Below are 26749 nucleotides of genomic sequence, written 5' to 3' on the forward strand. Positions count from 1 at the left end.
ATGTTGGTTACTAAAAATAAGATGTCTTCAGCTGGTCAGATTTCAATGCTTTTGGGTTAGTTTATATCCATCAGTAGAAACATGGATTGTGGAAAACTTTCCTAAGAGAAGCTGTAAATAAAGTTCTTATCTATTTAGTATCTATACTAAAACCTATAGTATCAAGACAAAGGTACTTAAGGAATCCCAATAATAAAGAATGCTAAAACCCATTTACTAGAAAAAAATTTACAAACTGTGAAAAAGAGGGCTAAAATTTATACATCTCTACAACCATTTAATAGTGAAAAATTTAATGATATCATAGTAAGAACACAGTAGTAGAGTTGCTTTTGCTTTTTTAACATTTATTCAAATCCTGTATTGAAATAAGCATTTGAGATGACTTACATATACATTATAGTAGAATAGAAGAAAAAAGGGTAAAGAGTAAAAGTAGTAGAGAAATAGGATAAAGGCAGGGATAAGGTAAGAGTAATACATAAGGATTAATAATAGAAATACCTGAACAATTGTCAGATTATGGCCAAAAATTTGACTGATATAAGGAGGGTAATACAACCAACTGATCATGATTAACTGTATCCAGGTTATAAAAGCAAACCAGTTGTAGAGAAGAACAATTGGTTTTTACACTTGTATCCTTGGTGGAAACTTATGATACAACACTAAAGAGCAACTTGGGAGAAGCGACTCAGAGGACATAAAGATAATATGTTTCAGGTGACCTGATAGACTGCAATAGTATGGTTTACTCAAGAGATAAAATTAAACACATCTAAAGAAATGGATGAACTCTGTCTCCTTTAGACAACTATATTTTTAAAGATAATTGTACTATTTTTATTTTTGCTAATAGATTTGAGTAACAGAAAGTCTGAGGTTACATCCTCTGGCAAGAATTTTGGTGAAAAATTATTTTTGTGATTTTGGGGTCACCAATATGTTTTCATAGCCACTCAAGACATTTTGAAGGCTAACAGGACATGTGCTCAAATAGATGGTTCCTCACAAAAAAGGGGGGCTTAAGTGACTGGGAGGAAGAAAGGCCAAGAGTTGTTTTTTTTAAAATAGTGTTGATAGCATGTCTGTAAAACTTTCAGCCTAGGTGTTATACTCTAGCCACAAATCTTTACCAATAAATAGCCCATAGCATAGAGAGAATTTGTAAAATTCAATTTTAAGCAAGCAATATGGCTATAATATGTATTCCTAGTAATTATTATCACCATTAAGAGATAAAAGTTAAAATTGAGTATTTACCATGTTCCTGGCATGACACTAAGTACCTTAATACACGAATTCATGTAAACCTGAGGATAATTTTACAAAGTAGGTAGTATTATCCTCATTTTTCTGATGAAGAAACTGATGTCTGGTGAGGTTACTGAACTTTCTAATGGTCATGGTGCTAACAGATAAGAACATAAGCTCCATGAATACAGGGATTTTGTTTTGTTCACCCTTTTTTCCTACTGCCTAGGGCAGTGCCTGACATATAGAGGCTCCTGATAAATATTTGTTGAAGTAGCTGAGTGTAAATGCCAGCCTCTTAAACTCTACAGTACAGAGCTACAAGAGTAGGAGCCAACTGATGGTTTCAGTTTAAGGTAGCTGACTGCTTATTTCTTTCTTAAAGCAATGAGACCTACTACATCGATTTGTGTTGGTATAGTAAATGGGAAAATGATAGCTATCTTTGGTCTACCAATGTAAACTTTTAGAAGACATTTTGGTGCAATTAAGATCCCCCGCACCGCCCCTCCCCTCCATTTTCATATTCTTTTCTGGAACTGGTTAGCTTAACTGTATCAAAGAATGAATTTAAATAGTAAACAATTCACTTAATTTTTTAAGGATAAATATTCTATATATATCACTATAGACAGAATCCTTTAAAGAGTTTAGGAAAGTTCACGATTACTTCCTGTTGACCAAAGAGGAATAAGATTGGAACATATGGATGGTCCAATAAAATAGCCCCAACTGGAAAGCATTTTTCTTGCTGAAAGTAAACAGTATAGCAAAGACGAAAGAATATAAAGATATTTAGTGTACTTTTTCCTATTTAATTTCTGTAGGCATTCTTTTCCTCTCTTCATTCCCTCATCAATTGTATTTTTTAAAGTCAGATGAAAACCTGTTGTAAGATTCAGTTTTCCTGATTATGTTTTTAAAGGTGGACACTAAACACGAAGTTAGCATAGTAGCCATGTCATCAAATAAAATGATAATCCATGTCATCGTGATATGATATGGAAGCAGTTAATGCAATACAGAAAGTAACTGCTAATGTCACAGGTTAACACGATACTGTTATCTGTGTATTCTGTCCTTCTTTCTATCTGTATCATTATCTTTTTTGCTAAAACATCACCTTGAATATATCTTGAGTGTGAGAAGATGAGTATTTGCTCTCAGCTGACTTTAGATAGCAATCTTTCATAAGCCACAAATGCAAACCTATTGGAGAAAAGAGCCTCAAGGTCAATGCTTCTAACTTGACATAGCCAATCAATAGGTTATTTCCTAAACACCAGGTTTCTGTGTAAGCATTCCAGATCAGTATTTTTAAAAAGAAGAACAATTTTCTCTAACATAGGACAATAAGATTGCTGTAGACTTTAACACGGAAAGCAACATTTTCACTCCTACATAACTCACATCTCCTCCTGACATGAAAGAATAGTCAAGAGGATGAGGGGTAGCATGAGTCTCAGTGAAATATGCTGAACTGTAAAATCCTTGTTTTTTATCTCTCAAGGCAAAATAGAGAAAATGTTAAAAATCTGTGATGATGCAACTCCAAACACAGAAATGTAGTATCTATAATAATTATTAGAGAACATTTTCTGAAATTCTGGGAACAATTTTTGCTTGAATTTTAAACTTGTATGTCATATATGTAAGACAAAACATTATATTTACACTATAATTGATAATACTTCATACTTTATTTTAGAATATAACAGTTCATGTTTTATGGAAAAAACTGATTTGAATATATTCTAAGAAAATAATCTCTGATGTATTAAATTCAAAAATAAAATTTATTTAAAAAATCATTTCAAACTTATGAAAAATTGCAATAATACACTTAACTTCTGAATACTTTTTACTCAGATTTACAGTTTTTAAAAACATTTGTCAATTTGTTTCAAAATTCACCCTTCAATTTCATGTATATACATAAATATGTATATATAAACATGTTATTTTTTTCTGAACTGTTTGAGAGTAGGTTGAAAATATGCCCTTACATATGTAACCACAGTGTAGTTATCAAATTCAGAAGGTTTTACATTGATAGGTATTTTAACTCTATCATTTATATGCCAGTTTTGCCAGTTGTACTTATAGCATTTTTACTGTCCAGTACAGAATCCAGTCTAGTATCAAATATCAAAAACTATTAAGATTTAATAATTATTCCCCTTCATTTTCATCCATTTCTATAGATGTTTGAAAAGATAGTTTTATTTGGCATCTTCTGGAATATAGTTTCATTTGGTTTCAATTAGAAACTTCAGAAAGATAATATTAGTTCTATCATATAGTTTTATGACATTTTTAGTAAACTATCTTGGTAAAAACATAAGAATATGGTAAAAATATTAAAATATTCCTGGCTAAGGTTTCATACCTACCAGTGAATAACCAATATCCATTTGACTCTATTTTATAAAGAAACTTGCAATCCAGGGAAGAAGGAAATTCCTGGCTATCTCCATGCATGCCTTCCTGCCCTTTTGTTGTTAGCCCTTGGAGGGTTATCTGAAGGAAAGTTAAAATCAAGCAAATTTTTTATTTGCTAGGAGTTCTAGTAAAAGATTTAATGGAAGGACATTAAAATCAGTGACTGAATTTTAAAATATTTGAGGCTTATATTTCTAATTCTAACTCTACTCATATTTAATTCTACATTAACTGCATGCATTGATGCTGATGGCTTAGAAGTTTACATAGCTGAACTGAGGGACTTAAAATTTAAGATCTATTTCTGGCTACTCTGTCAATATGCTTGAAATTCTGGATAAACCATTTAACTTTAATTTGTTCCAATTTTTCTATTCCTAAAAGCAGAAAGATTATTGTTTACCATGCAGATACTACTAGGGGTTTAGACATTTAACCTAGTAAAACCATAGTATAAGATGTACCAAAGAAGAACAAGTACATCTTATTATAAAGAGTCATTATAAATAAACCATTTGCCCAGGAGAATGAAGAACTTTACTTCTCAACCTATGTTTGTTACAGAGAAAAGTAGGAAACACATCTAAGTAGAAAGAAAAAAATTTCAATCATCAATAACCAATAACAGTAGCTCAGAAGAAACAAATTAAAAAATATCCTTTCAGACATTTTTTCCTATATATAAACATACACTTTTTTTTGGTTGCAAAAAATACATTAACGTATGAAAAAATTAACCTTATTTCAATACAAATGCCTTTTAAAAATATACTATACTGAGGGTTCTTGTTCTGGTAATCAGTTGACTTTCCCATTGATAATAATGGTAAACTCTGGACAAAATATAACATGCAGCTATTTGATGGCACTGGAGAGAAACCAAAAGCAGTCAGAAGCCCGGGGAGAGTAAACCCTCCCATGAAGGAATATGCACTGGGTACTCTTCACCTGAGAGAATTCTTTCTGCATGCTCAGGGTGGCTAGAACCTAAGTGAAAGGCTGTAGTTATTGGCTTGAAATATCAAAAGGTGGAGCTTAGAGATGTCCAAACCACTGGAAACTAGAACGGGAAATTCCCGAAAAAAGGGGGCCAGAGGGAGAGGGACAGTTCTAAATATGTGTACAAATTCCTCTTAATCTTTTACATGAATTTTGAACTATGTTTGCATGGAGAACATTCCAAGGAGCTGGTAGAAGGCTACAGCTGGAAAGCTGAAGAAGCTGAGTAGAGATTTAAGCTGCTGCCCACCAAAAGAGAAAAAGTTTATAGAGTTTGAACCTTGTCAAATTAGAGAAGCTGGATTAAACACTTTGGGCTTTCCACTGACATCCAGAAGATTCATTCTTCAGGGGTAAAAATGATGTTCCAGATCTAAGGGTTTACTCTGAAACCAAGGGCAAAAGTCACCATATAAAGGTGTAAATCCAAGTCTGAACAAATTCAAGATTATCTGCCAATAATTCAAATGCCCACTCAAAGAAAAACTGACACTCTTCAAAAGAATATGACAGACTCCAGAGACTCAAGAACTCATCAACTTTTATGTCCAACATATAATGAAAACTTACTAGATATGCAAAGAAACAGGAAAATGTGATCTACAGTGAAGAGGGGGAAAAAAAAGAGAGAAAACAATAGAAACAGATTCAAAGACCACCCAGATGCTAGAATTAGCAAACAAAGACTTTAAAGTAACTGTTATAAGTACGTTCAAGGACTTAAAGAGATGGCCATAATGAGTGAAAGATATAGTATTTTAACAGATAAAGGGAAACCTTAAAAAAAAAAAACAAGTGGAGATATTAGAACTGTAAAGTGTAATATCTGAAAGGAAAATTCGCTGCATGGACTTAATAGCCAACTGGAGAGGGCAGAAGAAAGCTTCAGTAAATTTGAAACTGATCAACAGGATCATCCTAGCCAAACAACAGAGAGAAAAAAAATGAACAAAGCCTGAGTGACCTGTAGACAAATATAAGTCACATAATTTGTGTAATTAAAGTCCTAGGAAGAGGAGGAAAAAGAGAATAGGGCAGCACAAATATTTGAATCATGAACCAAAGAAGCCTAGCAAATACTGAACAAGACAGATAGAAAGAAAACGAAACTAGACACATCATAGTAAGACTATTAAACCCCAAAGATAAAAATCTTGAAAGGAGAAGCTTTATTTATTTATCATAGCCCAAAACTAGATACTTCTCAGATGTCCGTCAACAGAAAAATAGATTAACAAATTATGATATATTCATAAAACGGATACTACTTAGTGATTAAAAAGAATTAGTGATACATATAACAGCTTGGATGAATCTCAAAAACATTATGTTACGTGAAAGAAGCCAAATAGAAGAGTATATGCTCTACATGCCACTTTGTGAAGTTTAACAACAGGCAAAAAAAATCCCCCAAAACAAAAAAACTAGGAAATTAGAACAGAGGTTACAAGGGTGAGGTGGGAGGGCAAGGAGAATTGACTGGAAGTAAATAAGAAGAAAATGTGGAGAATGATGGAAATGATCTATATTTTTATTAGAACAGGGTTACGATGGGCATATACATTTATTAAAACTCAATTTGTACACTGAAGATCTAATCATTTTACTATATGCAAATTTTATAATTAAAACAGAACTCAAAATAAAATTAAATAATTTTCAAAATATACTTCATATACAAATTTAATAATATTTAATTTATATCACCGAATAAAACTTATCACCCTAGGACATATTTTTTCATCTCAGTGCAAAATCATTGACCTACCCAGGAATTAAACCCTCCTGAAAATACTAGCAACTTAGCTAATTAGCCTATATATTAGCCACTATAGCCTATATTAGCCTTTTTTCTTCTATAAATTTAAAATTTAGCATCAGAACATGTCCATAATAACTGGATGGTGTCTGGGAACTCTATTCCAAAAAGATGAGCTCATCTACTAAATTGCAGAGCCCAGTCTAAAATTACTGCTAAAAAATTACAAAATCACTTTTTTCGCTTATAAGATGGTTAGATTCTAACCATGTATCCTTAGTGACTCTCCAAGTCAGGAACTTGTCAGATCAACATGGTGTTCAACATTTACAAGTAACACAGACAGTTCTGGTCCTTATGAACTTATCAATGATAAAGGTAATGTAAGAGCACTTTATTACTAAAGGATTGGAAAAGCTTCCAGAGATTATTAAAAATTATAGTCCCAAAAGGACAGTACAGTAAAAATTCACCAACCCTTTTTATTATGAAGACTACTAATATGAGTCATTACATCCCAAAGCAGTAGAACTAATGAGCATATAATAATAGTTTAAGCTCTATGACATTTTAACAAAATATATGACAATGAAGTAGCAAAAACAGGCAATGTCCCTAATGTTTTCCAAAAATAAAAGGAGACAATGTAGTATTTTTTATTTGAGTTGATTCAAAAGCACCTGAAGTTCAAAGATAGTCTCGCACCAAACTGTCCTCATTCAAAAGAAGTTTTAAATAATTCTTAAGTAATTGAAGGTTCCTGATCTGATAGGGTTACATAAATTTATGTTCTTCATTTTTTCTCCTGGTTTTAGAAGAGGAAATGGGAAGTAGTAGTTCTGATTATCAGTGGTTTTTTCCTCCAAGTTGAAATGCTTACATTGGTCTAAAATCATTGATTTAAACGTATATTAATAATCAGGATAATCATTTTCTGTAACAAAATAAATTTAATCATCTATTAGGGCATACTTTCTCACATAAAAATGATCTGAATCTCTGTCATCTTCCATTCACTTCCTGTCAGAGTTCGGGAAAAAAATTACATTGAAGAATTTTTAGGAAATTGGTCGAACAGATTTCAGAAGATTATCAGATCAATTTTATGTTTTCAACAGTTTTACATATATTTTATGGTGAGGATGTTGTTATATGTCTGCTAGTAGGAAACTGGCATAATGATTACTGCGTTTACTGGTTAACTTATTAAATAGTCAACCTTTTCTAAAGTTTATTCCATGGCCGCCCTCTGGCTTTGTGGGAGGTCAACAGCTATTGATTCAGAGTTCTTTCTGAAGTTTACGAAAACTCCTTATTGCAGTTTTTCTCAGAGGCTTCAGTGTGATCATCGGCACTATGGTATACAGAAGGGAGGATTTCAGTGTGTGTCATCTCCCAAACATATTCGACCAATAAGTTTCTCTTGGGAAAGTTTTGAGGACTTTTATTTCATAAAATACACTTCAGAAAATTTTGTTCCAGAGGTAATATAGATATAAATTGGAGTTGTAGCAGGATGAAAAATAGGAGAAACAAAAGTGAGAAAGAGCAAATAAATCCTTAAGTCACTTATTTCTCAATGTTACTTTCCTTAAATGTAAAATGCTATTTACTAGCTGTAATCTTGAGCAAGTTCTTTAATCTCTCTCTTTCTCTCTCAATCTCTCTCTCTCTGTTTTAATCTGTAAAAATGGGACTAATAGCAATAATACATTGCAGTTTGTGATGAGAACTGGAGTTAATGTATGTAAAATGCAAGTATAGTACCTGGCACATGGTCCTGCTTGAAAAATGTAGATGACTATTATTATTTGAATATTTTGGTGCAGCTTATATGAACTGGCTGTTTTCTTTTGGTCATATAGCAAAGACATTCATTCTCATTCTAGCCTTCTCATATTTTCACAATATTAATTTCCAAGTGAAAGATTCTGAGAAGACCTGCTCATAAGAAGCCTGCTTACATTTATTGAACCTAGCATTTAGATATGACCAAGGAACCTGTCTACCACTGTTGCATCTTGGCACTCCTGGTTCCACAGAAAAGTAGAGTTATTTGGATAGCACGAGACAACTTCTGGTTTATCATCGCATGTATTATCAGATTCCATCCTTATAATCAGTGAGGTTGGTGAGGCAGAAACCATTATCTCGAAATCAAAGACATGGAAACAGAGGCCCAGAGAGGTTAAATTATGAACTGCCCAAAGTCACAGAATTGGCAAGTGGCAGTATCTGGACTCAAACTCATGTTTTGGGATTTAGAGTTAATGTGTTGAATATTTGCATTTTAAAATAATTTAGTTTAGTCCAATACATATTTATTGCTTTGCTGCTATATGGTAGGCACTGTGCTAGGTGAGGTGATATAAATAAGAATGAGACATTTTTGTCTTTATCCTTGAAAAGTAATCTAGTGGTATTCAGAAACTCAGAACACAGAAAAGAAAAAAAGAAACTGGTGATTCTGAGTAGTTTTCTATGGTAATGATCTTTGTGAGATGCTTAATGGCATATAGTCCCCAAGGGGCCACCAGAAGAGAATTTATGGTGACCATAGCAAAGACTTTGTTTAAGAGTGGAAGTTGAAGAAATCCCTGTATGGTGAAGATCGTGGTCCTTTCTATGTTCATTTACAGTCACTAATAAACCGCACAGTAATGGAGAATGCTGTGGAAACATTTGCTGTGGTTTTTATAACTCTTCAGCTTGAAACACCTCCATTTCTTGTGTCTATACTTCCTTCTCAACTGATCACAGAAATGTACTGTCAATGTTAGAATGCCTAGTTGTCAGAACATCACATAAAAATGTAATTTTCCTCTCTTTGATATATTTCTATTGTATTGTCCTTATTCCTTTTAGCATGCTCATGTTTCCCCACATTTATTACTTATCTTGACTACCTACTGAACTGTTAATGCCTGTTTGTTCATAGAATTACTTGAACATGCTCTTGTCATTAGAACCCTCTATAAAAAAAAAGTCAAATCTGAGTTCCAGTCAAGACGGTGGGGCGGGGTAGGTAAACGCTGTGCATGCCTCCTCCCATGACCACGCAAAAATTGCAACTAAATTATAAAGCAGTCAACCTGGAGAACGACCTGAAGACTAGCTGAACGGAACTCCTATAACCAGAGATATAAAGAGGAGACCACATCAAGGCTGGTTGGAAAGGCAGAGATACAAACAGGCTGGTCCCACACCCATATGTAGTGGTCGAGCATTAGGAGAGATATCTCAGCCCCCTCAGAAGAGTGAGGGGCCCCAGCCCCACACCAGGGCTCCCTAGCCCAGTGTTCCAATGCTGGGAAGAGAGGTCCCCACAAAATCTGGCTGTGAAAATCAGTGGAAATTCTGGCTGTTTGGGTGAGATGGAGGCAGCTGGAAATCCAGATGTCCCCTTAAAGGGCCCATGCACAGATTCACTCACTTGAGGCACTCACTCTGGGTTCTGGTGGAGGGATGGCAGCTCCTTGGGAGGTGCCAGAGACACACGGGAAGGACTGTGCTGTGTGGCTTCAGGGCAAGGGCTGGAGGGAAAGCCGTCATTGTTTTTTTGTTGAGCCCTCTTCCTATGTAGCCTATAGGAGAGCTCTATCTTGCCTGTGTTGAGCCCTCCCCTAACATGGCCCAAACTGAATTTATGGATTTCGTTAACCAATGTCACCATAAAAAAAACAAAAACAAAAACAAAAACAAATCACAAAAAAACACAACTGGATCTGCATTGGCCTGGTGAGATCTTGCTCCAACTGGTGATTCTCTGAGGCCCCACCCCAACTCACAAATTGCCCTGTGACAATTTTGGATGGTTACTGGGCAACCAGCCCCACCCTTTGCTCTCTGCAGGAGGTTCCTTTGGCAGCAATCAACAGGCTTCTGGTTGCGTACCTCGCACCTCGGGAGACACTTTTGGTGGAGGGCAACCAGCCCCGCCCAAGCTGCAGTATTCTTGAACAAATCTCAGGGGTCTGTGGGCCCGAGGTGGGCCGCGACTGGTCTTGGTGTAAGCTGAGACTTTTGCGAGTGGCCATAGGCACAGAACTGGCAACAAATCTGCATCTACACCAACCTGGGGAAAACCACTTACTCCAATCTGGTGATTCCCTGAGACCCTGCCTCATCCAACTCTTGTACCTCTGAGGCTCATTCAGTTGTTGAGCCTTATATGAGCAGCTGTCAGGCAGCCTTATGCCTGGAGGCGCCCTGGACCTTTTGCTGAGCTGCACTTGTGGCAGCCGACCTCGGTCACTGTGGCAGCCTGCACTTGTGGCAGCCTTTCCCACACACCTCCAGGTTCAGCTCAGGCAGTGACCAAACACCGATAGCTTTTTAGCTCCTATTAGGTGGCTCTGGGCTGGCCACAGGCAGCAGCTGACCTTGGCCTGCACAGGAGTCCCTCCCAAGGGACTCCAGAACTAACACGCCCAGAGGCTGGCATTAGACCTCAACAGAACACCACCTGATTAGCCCCACAAGTGACACACCCAAAGAGTGGTCTCAAGAGGCATACTCAGACGCTAGGACTAACCCCACTGTGTGGGATGAGCCTCCACACAGCAGCTCATACATTGTGGAAATGGCTAATCCTCACAGCTAGACAGCCTGAGTGTCAATCTCACTCACTGACATGCCAACAACAATCATGGCTCAAATACAATAGGAGGGCACACACAAGCACACAAGGGTCACTCCTGGAGTACGCAGTACAGGTGATGAGGGAGATTGTGCCACTGGGCCATCTAGGACACTTTCTATATAAGGCTACCCAGCTAAGACTGGGAGATGTAGCAGATCTACCTAACACATAGAAATCAACACAGAGACTCAGCCACAATCAGTAAATAACAACAACAAAAAACATGTCCCAAATGGAAGAACAGGAGAAAACTCCAGAAAAAGAACTAAATGAAATGCAGGCAAGCAACTTACCATTGTTTGATACAGAGTTCAAACAATGGTTATAAGGATGCTCAATGAATTTAGGAGAAGAATAGATGAACTCAGAACTTCAACAAAGAAATAGTAAGCATTAAAAAGGACACAGAAATCAGAAAAAAGGCCATTCAGAAATGCAGAATACAATAACTGAAATGAAGACTACATTAGAAGGAATCAATGGAAAATTGGATGAAGCAGAGGATTAAATCAGTGATCTGGAAGACAAGGTAGCAGAAAACACCCAATCAGAACAGCAAAAAGAAAAAAGAATGCAAAAAAATTGAGGAAAGTTTAAGAGACCTTTGACAACATTAAATGTACGAACATTTACATTAAAAAGGAACCAGCTGAAGAGAGAGAGCAAGGGATTGAGAGCTCATTTGAAGAAATAATGACAGAAAATATGCCTAATCTGGTGATGGAAGTAGACATACAATCCTAGGAAGCAGAGAGAGTCCCAAACAAGGTGAATCCAAACAGGCCCACATGAAGACACATCATAATTAAAATGGTAAAGGTTAAAGACAAAGTGAGAATCCTAAAAGCAGCAAGAGAAAGGCAGCTAGTTACTTAGAAGGGTACTCTCATAAGAATGGCAGCTGATTTCTCAACAGTAATTTTGCAGGCCAGAAGGGATTGGCATGAAATATTTAAAATGATGAAAAGCAAGGACCTACAACCAAAAGACTACTCTCCTCAGCAAAGGCATCAATTAAAATTGAAGGTGAGATAAAGGGTTCCCTAGGTAGGAAAAAGCTAAAGGAATTCACTACCACTGAGCCAGTACTACAAGAAATGTTGAAGGGACTTCTTCAAAAGGAAGAAAGGGGGAAAAAAACCCATAAATATGAATAATAAAATGGTAATAACTGTACCTATCAATAATCACTTTAAATGTAAGTGGATTAAGTGCTTCAATCAAAAGATGTAAGATAGCTGACTGGATAAGAAAATAAGACCCAAACACATGCTGTCTAAAAGAGACCATTTCAGATCAAAAGACACACACAGACTAAAAGTAAAGGGATGGAGAAAAATATTTCATGCAAATGGAAATAAAAAAAAAGCTGGGTTAGCAATACTAATCTCAGACAAAATTTAAACAAAGTCTAAAACTTAGACTTTAAACAAAGGCTATAATAAGAGACAAAGAAGAACATTACATAATGATAAAGGGATCAATTCAACAAGAGGATCTATCCCTAGGGAACATTTATATACTCAATGTAGGAGCACTTAAATATATAAAGGAAATATTGACTGACATAAAAGGAGAGATCGATGGTAATACAGTCATAGTAGGGGACTTTAACACCCCATTGATACCAGTGGACAGAACTTCCAGACGGAAAACCAACAAGGAAACAGCAGCCTTAAATGACACACCAGAACAGATGGATTTAATTGATATTTTTAGAGCATTTCAGCCCAAAGCAGCAGAATATATATTCTTCTTAAGTGCACGGGGAACATTTTCCAAGATACATCACGTTAGGCAACAAGTTTCGGTAAATTTAAGAAGACTGAAATCATCTCAAGAGTCTTCTCTGACCACAATGGTACAAAACTAGAAATCAATTACAAGAAAAAAAACTGAAAAATACACAAATACATGGAGGCTAAATACCATTCTACTAAACAATGAATGAATGGGTTAACAATGAAATCAAGTAAGAAATAAAAAGATATCCTTAAACAAATAAAAATGAAAACACAGGCCCACGGGGGGAGAGGGCTCAACACAATTAAGACAGCACCTGCCTGTACTGCACAGGAGGAGGGTTCAACACAAGGGTAATGGCAGCTGTCCCTCCACTCCTCACTCTAAAGCCACACAACTCAGTCTTTCTCTTTATGTCTCTGGCACCTCTCCAGCTGCTGTCCCTCCATCAAAGCCCTGAGTGATTGCCTGTGGGTGAAAAGAATTTCTTTTTATAAATAGGCCTAAATCCTTGTGGCATGTACTTGAAGCGTGTTACAGGGAAAAGGAGACGGCTGCTTTAAAGACATCTCCAGTATCACCATATTTGCTGACCATAGATTACCGCAGGTTCTTGTTCACCTGGGAGCTCTGAAATATTCTGATGAACTGCTGGAGAAGGTCCTCAAAGGAGAAATGCTGTTGTATGGGAATAGGCAAGAGTGTTCACTTTGGCGTGTTGAGCTTATCCGAGATTGTCTTCTGGAGCTTATTGAAAAAAAAAAGGGTGAAAAAACAAGTGGAGAGAGCAATTCTATTCTTCTGGATTACTGCTTATGGATCTATGCCCATGATCACAGGGAAGATATGAAAAGAATTCCATTTTATTGAACACATTGTATATATTATTGACCCAAAGTATAGACTGATCCAAAGAAAACACTACACGTTTTTATATCACATAATCATTCGTACAATTTGTACACTTGGATATTAAGATAAGGGGGTAGAGGTTATAGCAATAAGAATACTGATTACCCAGTCTTGCTTTAAAATTTTTTCCCAGCACGTCACTCTGTATTCCCAATTTTATGCTTTTTCTTCCTGTTTGGTTTTGACTGCATTTTTCCTTTTTTATTGACACGTAACAGGAATAGTGAAGAAACTTTAATGCTTTTTTTAAATTTCAGATTTCTTAAAATTAATCACGCCGTATAATGTGATTACTCTTCAGTGATAATATTTCCTCTAGTCAATTGGTATCTTTTCTCAAGGTGAAGTAACTTTCTACATTCCTTAATCGTTTTCTATGAGAGGGGCTTGGGTAGGGTCTTTGCTGTATTAATAATGCTGCTCTTGTAAAAAAAAAAAATCAATCTTGACAACTTATTTTAAACTTTTTATTGGTAATGACAGTAAGTTTTGTACATAATGATTTTCAAATTAGTACATCTGTTGGTCTAGTATTTTTTTCCAGAGTAACTACATTGGTACTGAATAAATATTTTAAAAAAACTTTTTGGAAAAACAAAACAAAACACAATTACCCCAAACCTATGGGACACAGTAAAAACGTCCTACGAGGGAAATTCATAGCAATACATGCCTACCTCAAGAAATAAGAAAATTCTCAAAGAAACAATATAACCTTATATTTGAAGGAAGTAGAAAAAAGAACAGCAAGCAAAGCACAAAGTGAGTAGAAGGAAATAATAAAAATCAGAGTGGAAATAAACAAAATAGAATCTAACCAGACTCATCAAGAAAAAGAGAAAGCACAAATAAATAAAATTAGAGATAAAAGAGGAGAAGCGACAACTGACTCCACAGAAATACATAGTATTATATAAAAAAAAGAAACTATATGCCAACAAATTGAACAATCTGGAAGAAATGGATAAATTCCTAGAAACATACAATTTTCCAAGACTGAGACAAGAAGAAACAGAAAATGTGAATAGACCAATACTACTATGAAATCAAAATCAGTTATTAAAAACTTCATACAAACCAAAGTCTTGGACCAGATGACTTCAACGGTCAAAGAAGAATTAACATCTATTCTTCTCAAACTATTCCAAAAAGTTTAAGAGGTTCGAAGGCTCCCACTCATTTTACGAGGTTACCATTACCCAGATTCCAAAGCCAGACAAAGACATTATAAAAAAGCAAATTATAGGCCAATATTCCTAATGAACATAGATGCAAAATATTTAACAAAATATTAGCAAACTGAATTCATCAATACATTAAAAAGATTATATAGCACGATAAAGTTGGATTTATTCCTGAGATGCAAGGTTGGTTTGACATTCGCAAAGCAATTAATGTGATACATCACATTAACAAATTAAAAGTTAAAATCATATGATCATATCAACAGATGCAGAAAAAATGTTTTGACAAAATCCAGCCTCCGCTTATGATAAAAATGCTCTGCAAAGTGGGAATAGAGAAAACATACTCAACATAATAAAGGCCTTTATGACAAACCTACAGCTAACATCATACTCAATGGGGAAGGCTAACAGTGTTCTTAAGATCAGGAAACGGATAAAGGATGCCCACTTTCACCACTTTTACTCAACATAGTTTTGGATGTCCTAGCCACAGCAATCAGACAAGAAAGAGATATAAAAGGCATCCAAATTGGAAAGGAAGAAGTAAAACTGTTATTATTTGCAGATAACATACTATAAAGAGAGAACCCTAAAGATTCCTCCCCAAAACTGTTAGAACTGGTAAATGAATTTGGTAAAGTAGCAGAATGCAAAATTAATATTCAGAAATTGGTTGTATTTTTATACAACAATAATGAATTATGAGAAAGGAAAATTTAAAAAAATCTCATTTACAATTGTATCAAAAACGATAAAATACCTAGGAATAAATTTAACTCAAGAGATAAAAGACCTGTTCTTGGAAAATTGTAAGTCATTGAAGAAAGAAATTGAAGAAGATACAAATAAGTGGAAGCATATAACATGCTTATGGATAGGAAGAATTAACATTGTTAAAATGGCCATACTACCCAAAGCAATCTATAGATTCAATGCAGTTCCTATAAAATTACCAAAAGCATTTTTCATAGACTAGAACAAATAATCTAAAAATTTATACATAATCATAAAATACCCCAAAAAGCCATGGCAATCTTGAGGAAGAACAAAGTTGGAGGTATCACATTACTTGATATCAAACTATACTACAAAGCTACAGTAATCAAAACAGCATGGTACTGGCATAAAAAGAGACACCTAGATCAATGGAACAGAACAGAGAGCCTAGAAATAAATCCACACCTATACGGTCATTTAATCTATGACAAAGGAGGCAAGAATATAAAATAGGGTAAAGACAGTTTATTCAATAAATGGTGTTCGGAAAATTGGACAAATACATGTAAAAAATTGAAACTGGACCATCTTCTTACACCATATACAAGAATAAACTCAAAATGGATTAAAGACTTAAATGTAAGACCTGAAATCATAAAACTCCTAGAAGAAAATATAGGCTGCAAACTCTCTGACATTGCTCTTAGTAATATTTTTTTCTGATATATTTCCTCAGATAAGGGAAACAAAAGAAAAAATAAACAAATGGGACTACTTCAAACTAAAAAGTTTTTGCACAGCAAAGGAAACCATCAACAATACAAAAAAATCTACTGAATGGGGAAAGATATTTTACAATTATACATCTGATAAGGGGTTAATATCCAAAATATATAAAGAACTTATACCACTCAAGTCCCCCAAAACAAACAATCTATTTAAAAAATGGGCAAAAGACCTGAACAGGCACGCCTCCAAAGAGGACATACAGATAGCCAATAAACATATGAAAAGATACTCAAATGTCATTAATCATCAGAGAAATGCAAATTAAGACCACAATGAGATATTACCTCACACCTGTCAGATTGGCTATGATCAATAAATCAAAAAACAAGTGTTGGAGAGGATGTGGAGAAAAGGGAACTCTTGCGCACTGTTGGTGGGATTGCAAATTGGTACAGCACTATGCAAAACAGTTTAGAGCTTCCTCAAAAAATTAAAAATAGAATTACCTTATGACTCAGCAATTCCAGTTCTGGATATTTATCAGAAGAAATCCAAAACACTAATTCAAAAAGATATATGCAACCCTATGTTCACTGTAGTGCTATTTACAACAGCCAAGATATGGAAGCAACCTAAGTGCCTATCAATAGACCACTGGATAAAGAAGTTGTGGTACGTGTACACAATGGAATATAACTCAGTCCTAAAAAAATGAAATCTTACCAACATGGATGGACCTAGAAGGTATGAGGCAAGTGAAATAAGTCACACAGAGAAAAGACTAATACCATACGATTTCACTTATATGTGGAATTTAAAGGAACAAAATAAATGAACAAACAAAATGAAAACAGACTCAGATACAGAGAACACAGTAGTGATTACCAGATGGAGAGGAGGTTGCAGTGCTGGGTAAAAAAGGTGAAGGGATTGAGAAATACAAATTGGTAGTTACATAACAGTCATGGGTATGTAAAGTACAGTATAGAGAATATAGCCAATAATACTGTAATAACTATGTATAGTGTCAGGTGGGTACTAGACTAATTGGAGGGATTGCTTCATAAATTATATAAATGTCTAACCACTATGCTGTATATCCGAAACTAAAATAATACTGAATGTAAACTCTAATTGAAAAATTTTTAAAAAAAAATCAAATCCTTCCTTGATAACAGCAAAACTTTTATCATCACCACTTTGCTGTTTGGAAATTTTCCTTCTTAAAATCATTGTTGATTAGTTTTCTGACTGAGTCTGGGATCCATTCTTCTGTTCTTATCCTGGCAGCCTTTTGTTTCTAAAAGACCAAGTTGATTACTCACTCACTGACATGTTAGTCATAGCTTTAGATTCACAATCCAATCATCTCTTTAACTTGGTGTGTCTGCTTCCTCTTGAGAATATCTATTTGTAGCGATAGTGTAGTAAAAAGCATACCGGGCTTGGAGGCACTACCCCTGGGTGAGATGTCTACATCTAACACTTTCTAGCTTTTCGATTCTGTGCAAATCACTTGGCTTAGCCTCAGTTTCTTTATGTATAAAATGGAGATAATAATAGCACCTATTTCACATTTTTGTTTTTGAGGATTCTATGAGATGATATATGAGAAAGTATTTTATACATTCTAAAGTACCATCCAAATGGAAATATCAATTGGCAGTTTCAGATATGTGATTTTTGCGTTCTTTACTCTCTACCTAGATTTCCTCTAAGAGCTTGTTTTTTAGTTATTATTATCATTTGCATATAAATGTGTATATATACATATGCATACATACAGAAAAACAAAATACAGACGTTTCTGTAGTAAGTACTTAACTTCAAATGTTATGTTTTCCAGAGGAAAAAAATATACTCTTAAACAAAAAATCTTTCAAAAATTCTTTAAATGCTTTTCAAAAGTCAAAAGGAGATTTTACTGGGTGGTGAACACAAAATGCCATATACAGATGATGTAGTATTGAATTGTACACTTGAAACCTATATAATTTTATGAACCAATTTCATCCAGTAAACATAATCAAAAGATAAAAAATAAAAAAAAGAAGGGAATACAAAAAAATATAGGTGCTAAGTTCTAAATACTAAAAGTGACAAAATAATGTATGTTTTATTTCTAATCTGAAAAGCCTGTTATTCTCAGCAACCCACTCTTTTGAGGAAAATGATCATAAAAATATGACTGTTTAAAGCTTCTGGAAATACATGAAACAATTTTAACTGTGAATTTGGTTAAAAACTAAATTTAATGCTACCGTGTGGCTTTTGTATTAATAAGACTCCAACTAATAAGAGCTATTTCTATTCCATAGAAATAATTTTAAATTCATGTACTATTTACATTTATTTTGGAAAAGTATCTTAAAAAGACACTAGTCACTATTTTAATTTTTAACATATTTTCACATTTAAGTAGATTTAAAATGAAACGAACACAAATGCAACACTCTATACATCTTTCTTTTGTTCCCTCCTTACTCCCCCAAAGATAACACTATCCACACTGTATACAGTTTTTGAAATTTGTTCAAGGATGGTTTAGGCCTTTGGGTAATCACTTCCATGGTTTAAAAAACTTTTAATTTTGAGAGGACCCTGTGTTTCAATAAGGCTTACCAGGACTATAAATTCGTTAAAGCTTTTTAAGGTCGGGGACATTTCATGTCTTTTTCATTTTTTTTTTACACTATCTGCATCCATATATCAGAGAGAAGACTGAGAATTGTATAAATACGTAAGTTAATACTTTTCAGTACCTGTAGATCTGAGATAAAATGAATGGAATATCAATACCATAGAAACTGTGGCCTCCCTCAGACCACAGAAAATAGTAACAAATCCCAACCGACGTGCACCCTTTTGAATTTGTTGGGAATCTCCTACTGTTCTCTGAAAGACTGGGCTAAAAGTGGGAAAACTGAATTATAGTTATTGTTGGTAAGATCAGTACACTAGGCTACTTTGAAGGAAGCTGGATATTAAGTTCCTTTGGGCCTTTCTGCCTTTCTTCTAGATGTGTAATATCTGATCTTTCATGACATGTCTTGTGCTTTGTCAGCAATCAACAGAAAATATATAATAAAAATGGATATGATGATTATTTCTCAATAAGAGATGTTAAATAATAAAAATAATTCAGTGCCTTGTAGGCTAAGTACAATGCTGTCCTGAAGAATATAGATTTAGAATAATCTTATAAAAGCTCAGTTCATTTTAGTTCAAACAATTCCTCAGTGCCTTGCATATGCTGGACACTGTTAGGCAGTGGGCATACAAAGAGAAACAAGATAGAGGACTCAATCTTGAGATTACAGTACCTTTGGAAGGAATCTAAGACACACCTGCCTTATTTCGAATTGCACTTTATGGTAAATGGCATTAAAATAAAATTTCAATATTATATGAAAAAATTATATTTAGATGAATTCTGCCTCTAATGAAAATGACACTGCATTACAAACTTTTCAAATTAAAACTGACAGATTATTTCTACTATACTGTACCTTCAGTAAAATAAACAAATATAGAACCCTTTTGCTAAAACACAGTAATTACATTTGCTATAACATCTACTGTTTTCTTTAAAACAATAATTTTTATTTTTAATAGGTTTTTAGTAAATAAATGGCTATTATCTACATTAGATAAGCATAAGGATATGTATAACATTTTCTCTGTGAAGGCTTAATGGCCTTCTATCTGATTTTAAGTTAGGCATCTTCATGTTTCTAATGGAATATACCAAATGAACTATAGCTTGTCTGTTATCTCTCTTAGTCAGTAACACAAAATACGGCCACCTAAGATTCTCATCAGAGGTCTTAGCCTTGAATTCTCTAATACTCAATTCCTGCCAAAAATGTGTTTGAGACAATAATATTCAAGAATCATATTTAAGGTACATTTATATTATCCATTTTCTAGATTTTACATCTTTGGTTATAGTAAAGTTTCTCATCGCTGAGTTATGAAATAACATTATAGTATTATAGGCTTTTATTTTATTGTATTATATTTTTTCCTACTCTCTCTTCATATAGGCATTTATTGATCATTAATAAAAAAGTTAACAATGTCAGAAAGAGAAATTAAGAAAATGCTCCTTTATAATAGCATCAAAAAGAACAAAGTATCTATGAATAAATTTAAGCAAGGAAATGAAAGATCTATACATTGAAAATTGTAAGACATTGAGGAAAGATATTGAAAAAGACACAAAAAGATGAAAAAATATTCTGTGTTTGAAGAATTACTACTAGTAAAATGTTCATTCTACCCAAAGCAATCTACAGATTCAATGCAATCCCTATCAAAATTTCAACAGCATTTTTCACAGAAATAAAGCAATCCTAAAATTTGCATGGAACCACAAAAAATGCTGAATAGCCAAAGCAATCTTGAGAAAGAAGAACAAAGTTGGAGGCATCATATTCCTAATTTCAAACTATATTACAAACCTATAATAATTAAAACAGTATGGTATCGACATAATAACAGATGTATAGCTCAGTGGAACAGAATAGGGAACCCAGAAATAAACCTACGCATATAAGGTCTATTAATTTTTGACAAAGGAGTCAAAAATGTCCAATGGGGGAAAGGATAATCTCTTCAATAAATGGTGATGGAAAAACTGGACAACTATAAGGAAAAAAATAAAACTGGACTCCTATCTTAGTTACACAAAAATCAACTCAAATTGGTTAGTTCCCTAACACAGGTCTTGGCAATGATCTTTTGGATTTGACAACAAAAGTAAAGGTAACAAAAGTAAAAATAAGCAAGTGGGACTATATCAAACTGAAAAGCTTCTGTAGAGCAAAGAAAACCATCAACAAAATTAAAAGGCAACCTATGTAATGAAAGAAAATATTTGCAAGTCATGTATCTGATAAGGGATTAATATCCAAAAATATAAAAAACTCATACAACTCAGTAACAAAAAAAAATGCGATTAAAAAATGGGTAGAGGAAATGAAAAGACATTTTTCCAAAGAAGACAAACAAATGGCCAACAGGTACATGAAAATGGGCTCAACATCATCAATCATCAGGAAATGCAAATAAGGAGATATCACCTCTAGGATGGCTATTATCAAAAAGATATGAGATGACAAGTGTTGGTGAGGATGTGGAGAAAAGAGAATCTTTGTGTACTGTTGGTGGTAACATAAACTGGTACAGTCACTATAGAAAACAGTATAAGAGGGCCTCAAAAAATTAAAAATAGAACTATCAAGTGATTCAGCAATCCCAATTCTGGGTATATATCCAAAGGAAATGGAAATAAGATATCAAAGAGATGTCTATACTCCCATGATCACTGCAGCACTGTTCACAATAGCCAAGACGTTAAAACAACTTAAATTCCATTAATGAATGAATGGATAAAGAAAATGTGGTATATAAAAATAGAATACCATTTAGCTATGACAAAGAAGGAAATTCTGCCATTTGTGACATGGATGGACCTTGAGGGCATTATACTAAGTGAAAATAAGCCAGGCAGAGAAAGACAAATACTGCATGGTATCACTTACATGTGGAATCTAAAAAAAAAAGTCAAACTCAGAAACAGAGAGTAGAAGAGTGGTTGCTAGGATCTGGAGGGTGGGGAAAATAGGGGGAGTTTGGTAAAAGGGTACAAACTTTCAGTTCTAAGAGAATGAGGGCTGATGTATAACATGGAGACTATATCTGATAAAACCATTGTTATCAGATTGTTATCAAATTGAAATTTGTTAAGAGAGTAGAATTTAATTGTTTTCACTAAAAAAAAAATTCAGGTAATGAATGTGTTAATTAACTGGATGGGAGGACTCCTTTCGTACTGTATATCAAATCATCATGATGGACACTTTAAGTTTCTTACAATTTTGTCAATTATATCTCAATAAAGCTGAAAAAAATAGAATATTTTAAAAATCAGAAGTATAAAGAACATGGCATTTTATATAACACTTCTGTGGAATATATAGCTCATTATGTTTCTGGATAAGAATCACGTGATTTCATTTCATTTTAATTTCAATCAACATTTTTTTCTAAGAGTATGGGATATGGTGGTTAGGCAAGACAGATGTGGTCACTGACTTCAAAGAATTTATAATCCGATGAGGTAAAGACACTAAACAAATATTTCACAAATAATTAGTGGTTTACAAGTAAATAATTTCTTTGACATTTATTGCAAGGAAAATATCTTTTCGATAAGTGTATATGCTTTTGCTTTTCAAGTAAGGAAGATACTATCAACTATTATTTTCTTTTTTGCCTTACTAGGAAGCTAAATTAATTGCATTAATTTAATGCAATTATCACATCATAGGTTGGTGGACAATATCTTCACGTCTTTACTTAACTATTATGTTTTACATATGTCTTATTTCTTACGGGCTGGCCAAGGAAAGAAAGAAGGACAAGGCACAGGGAGGGGACTAAGCTATACAGCATAAAAATTATGTCTTTTTAAAGTTTTATTTCACAGTTACATTTGAAAACTAGAATCATCCTATATACCCACCATTATATAAAACAGTATAAGATTATTATAGAAGTTCCGATTTGGAGTTGTCTCTAAAACCTGTGATGCTACAAAAAAAAGGAGATCTCAATTGCTTTTAACTCCATAACAAAAGCAAAGAACTGATTAAAATACCATGGAAGTACCACAGAACATATTATATAAAAAATCAGAATTTCGTAATCTTTTGAAACACTGCAGTACTTTAATGGTACTTCTATTAGTGCCTAACAGTTGGAAGGATTCCACAGTTTGGCTCCTATAAAGTGGTTTTTGACAGCAAATGTGCAGGAACCAGAATCTATACTGAAACTTGAATCTGAGCCACTTAGACATTATGATGTTGCCCAAATGTGAAGTGGTTTCCATTGGCAATGCCATAATATCTTCTCACTGAAGCATGAAACTGAGTTTAGGGGATATTTAGCTACCAAAGAAGCAGACATTAGCTAAGTCTTGATCAGACAGAAAAAAATTTGAGAAAGACTTTCTGGCATTCATTCAGTAGAAAATGAAGACAAGAAGAAGCCAAATAAGTTAACAGCTCTAAAGAGAGGCTAGAAATTGTGGTGCTCTAGAGTCTTCAACATCATTGCCATGCTCATGGATGCCAATAAACATTTATTGAGCTCTCACCATGTGTAAAGCACAGTGAGAAGGGCTTTAGTTACAATGGTCTTGAAGGTCAAGAACCTTACATTATGCCTCTTTACAAATCCTTGTGCCTGGCACAGGGTTTTTGAAGATAGCAGATATTCAGAAAATATGTATGGATTGTATGAATGAGACTGCAACAAGCTTACAGTCTTACTGGGAGATAGGGTAGAGGTGACTTCCTTGCTAGCAAAGGTTTTTATCTTAACCTGTTTATACTGTTTATATCTAGTACAGTGTTTAGCACATAACAAGTATCTAAAAATAACTGGTCAATCAATAATGTGCAAACAACTTTATAGAAAACATTAATGAGCACTAACTATGCTTTAGATGCAGTACTACATTGAATTCTCAGAAAGTGGAAGTACCATTATTGAACATATTTAAGAGATGACATAGCTAAAGTTTATAGGGGTTAAGTAACTTGCTTAGTTACCTAGAGAGTAAGTTGTACATGCAGAGATTTGAACCTCGGCAGTCTGAATGCAGTTCACACACTTCACTATCATACTGTATATGCAAAACAGATAAACAATATTTTAAGACAGCATTTGTTAAAGGCCAGTTGAATGGCAGAGACAATTGGTCTTCTGAATTTAGAATAAGAAGTGATTACTAAGGAACAGCGTAATGAAGAATGTGGAACTTGAGGTGGGTTTTGAAAGAAGAGTAGAATAGTTAAGTAATGATAAAGCAAGAAGACAAATGAACAAAGGAGTGGAGAGAGATGCTCATAATGTATATGGAGATGAGTTAGACTTACTTGGTTAGAATGAAAGAGTTTGTGTAGGACAGTAGCAGAAAATCTGATTAGAGATTTAGCAGGAACAAGAGAGTTAAGGATTTAAGAGTTTAGATTTCATTCTTTAGGCACAAGGGGAGGCAAAAAAGTTTTTTCATAAAGAGGTGTGAAAGTTGCTTTTTAGGAAGATATATAGGATATAAAGGACATGAGCTTGGAGACCATGAGACCAGTTAGTTGGAGGTAAAGAAGACCTGGATTAAGATGGTGGCAGTGGGAATGGAGAAGAAATTACAGATAAAAGAGAAAGAAAGAACCAACAAAACATGACTGCCTTGATGTTGGAGAGATGGATGAGTCAGTATCTGTGTGGTAGATACTGGTAATGTCACTATCAGAAATGGGAATGTTTAAGAAGGAGAGTTGGTTTTGGGAAGATTACTAAGCTTATAAACTTAAAACATTTGATTCCTGTAGGTTTAAGGCACTTATTAATCAAATAACAAACATTTGGAACTCGATCGAGTACAGGAGGCAGAATGGTGAGCAGGCAACGGTCCCTGTTTTCACACACCTTAGAGTTTATGAGAAAAGTGAGGCATTACAAAAGTAATTATAACAACATTGATGAGTGTTTTGATGGTGATGAGATACAGAGTGTTATGGGAGCATATGGTAGGAGCGTACACAGAGTTTAGTCTGGGACTTCCTTGAGAAAGAGAGGTTTAAACAATAGTTGATGTTAATAGTTCAGTGCCCCAGACCAGGAATAATGATTTCTTTAAGGCAGGTTATATATATATATGTATGCATGTGTGTGTATATATATATATATACACATGCATACATATATATATATATATACAGAGGTGTCAATCTTAATACTTGCTTACCAATCACCCTAATCACCCCTTCAAGTGAAACTACATTACATATAGACCTGTTTGAAGGGATAGCAGTAGGGGCCATCTTTTGGACCACATGACACTGGCCATCTTTTGAACTATATGACACTGCATCTCCCATCCACAGCTGATTGAGCCAAGGATGGACACCGAACTAAGTGCAGCTCATTCATAGGACCATCACCTACAGTCTGAAGCAAAGAGGTGAGAAAAAATAGTTTTCTTAAGAATCTGAATGGGAGAAACAAAGAGATTGGCAGAAGACTGCAGTTGAAGTAAAGTCAGAACTAGAGAGATGAAAAGGCCATGAATATGCCAAAGTTCTGAGTGGGCAGAAAGAGCAAAGGAAGAAACTGATCAACATACAGTGAATAGAGAAATTAAAGAGAAACAGAGATTCCTCTAGAGAAATATATGTCTCATGAGAGACAGTTGGCAAAAGTAGCTGTTTTGTACAGCAATATTGTCAATGACTTTCCAATCACAAGACGATGAGTACCCTCACGATAACCCATACCAGATTCATTTCACATCAGAGAAACATTATAAAGTCTAAATAGCTTAAATTAAAATTTCAGTATAGAGTTCAGTTTTTATGCATTTTCTGTAAGAACCTTTTTTAGGAGACAAACTATAAATTCAATCCAAGTTAGCTGAGTGGGTCTCTATGACTGGTAGACAAAAGGGCTTAATTAAAACACATTATTCTTTCAGGATAAAAGTAAACTAAAAAGGAGATACTGTACTGAGTTCAGCTACCAGGGTAAATAAATTATAATATATAAAAACAAATCTGTTTGCTACCTTTAAATGTCTTTAATTGTCATAATTATAGCATTCCTATCTCAACACAGATGCATATGATATATTCTTAGGAAAACTGCCACAACTGTTGATACTTATACTCAAGTGTTATATTTGTATGTTGTATATCACACACACATACATGAATATATTTATACATACCTAACTCAATATCCTTAGTAAGACATCAATTATACAAATGTACAAACAGAATTATGACTTCCTCACAATTCTGCGTGTGTGCCAGAAACACTGAGGTGATAATCCCCAATATAATTATTGTCTCTTTCCCCTGTAGCTTCCCAAGTACATCACTGGGTAGATAGATGGTAGATGGGATTAAGCAAGTCTGCTCTTAATAACTTTATCTTTTGAGTTTTATCCATATGTTCTTATTTTGTCAGCCAGTCTTCTGTTTTCCTCAACTGTGCTTTCTCCACTCCCTCTCCTGATTAAAACCAAACTGTAAACAACTGTAATTAATCAAGCAATAAAACAATTTGGTTATTTATGCCACACAGTTTTCAGGCTAAAAATCTGAACTTTCTATCAAGGTACTATTTGGGACTAAGGGTAAGGTGGCTGAGCTAGTATTCCCCATTCCCTGAAAGAAAGCTAGAAGTTTCCTCCTAGTTTTTCCTTTTCCACTTGGGCTAAAGTCAGTGAATTAATGTCAGCCTATGAGATTTGAGAGAAAATTAGGAGAAAACGAGAAAAGAAGCAATTTT

At 34.4% G+C, this 26749-nt stretch overlaps 1 protein-coding gene and 1 pseudogene across 4 annotated transcripts in view; both read right to left on the minus strand.

The window, feature by feature from the left end:
* FAM172A (family with sequence similarity 172 member A) overlaps positions 1–26749 on the minus strand; it is a 360652-nt gene that overhangs the window by 16941 nt on the left and 316962 nt on the right. The gene's annotated exons all lie outside the window — the stretch shown is intronic.
* Positions 1–26749, minus strand: part of LOC102881461 — a 66460-nt pseudogene that overhangs the window by 12730 nt on the left and 26981 nt on the right.

This window comes from Pteropus alecto, unplaced genomic scaffold, assembly GCF_000325575.1.
Source record: "Pteropus alecto unplaced genomic scaffold, ASM32557v1 scaffold20, whole genome shotgun sequence".
Lineage (NCBI taxonomy): Eukaryota > Metazoa > Chordata > Mammalia > Chiroptera > Pteropodidae > Pteropus > Pteropus alecto.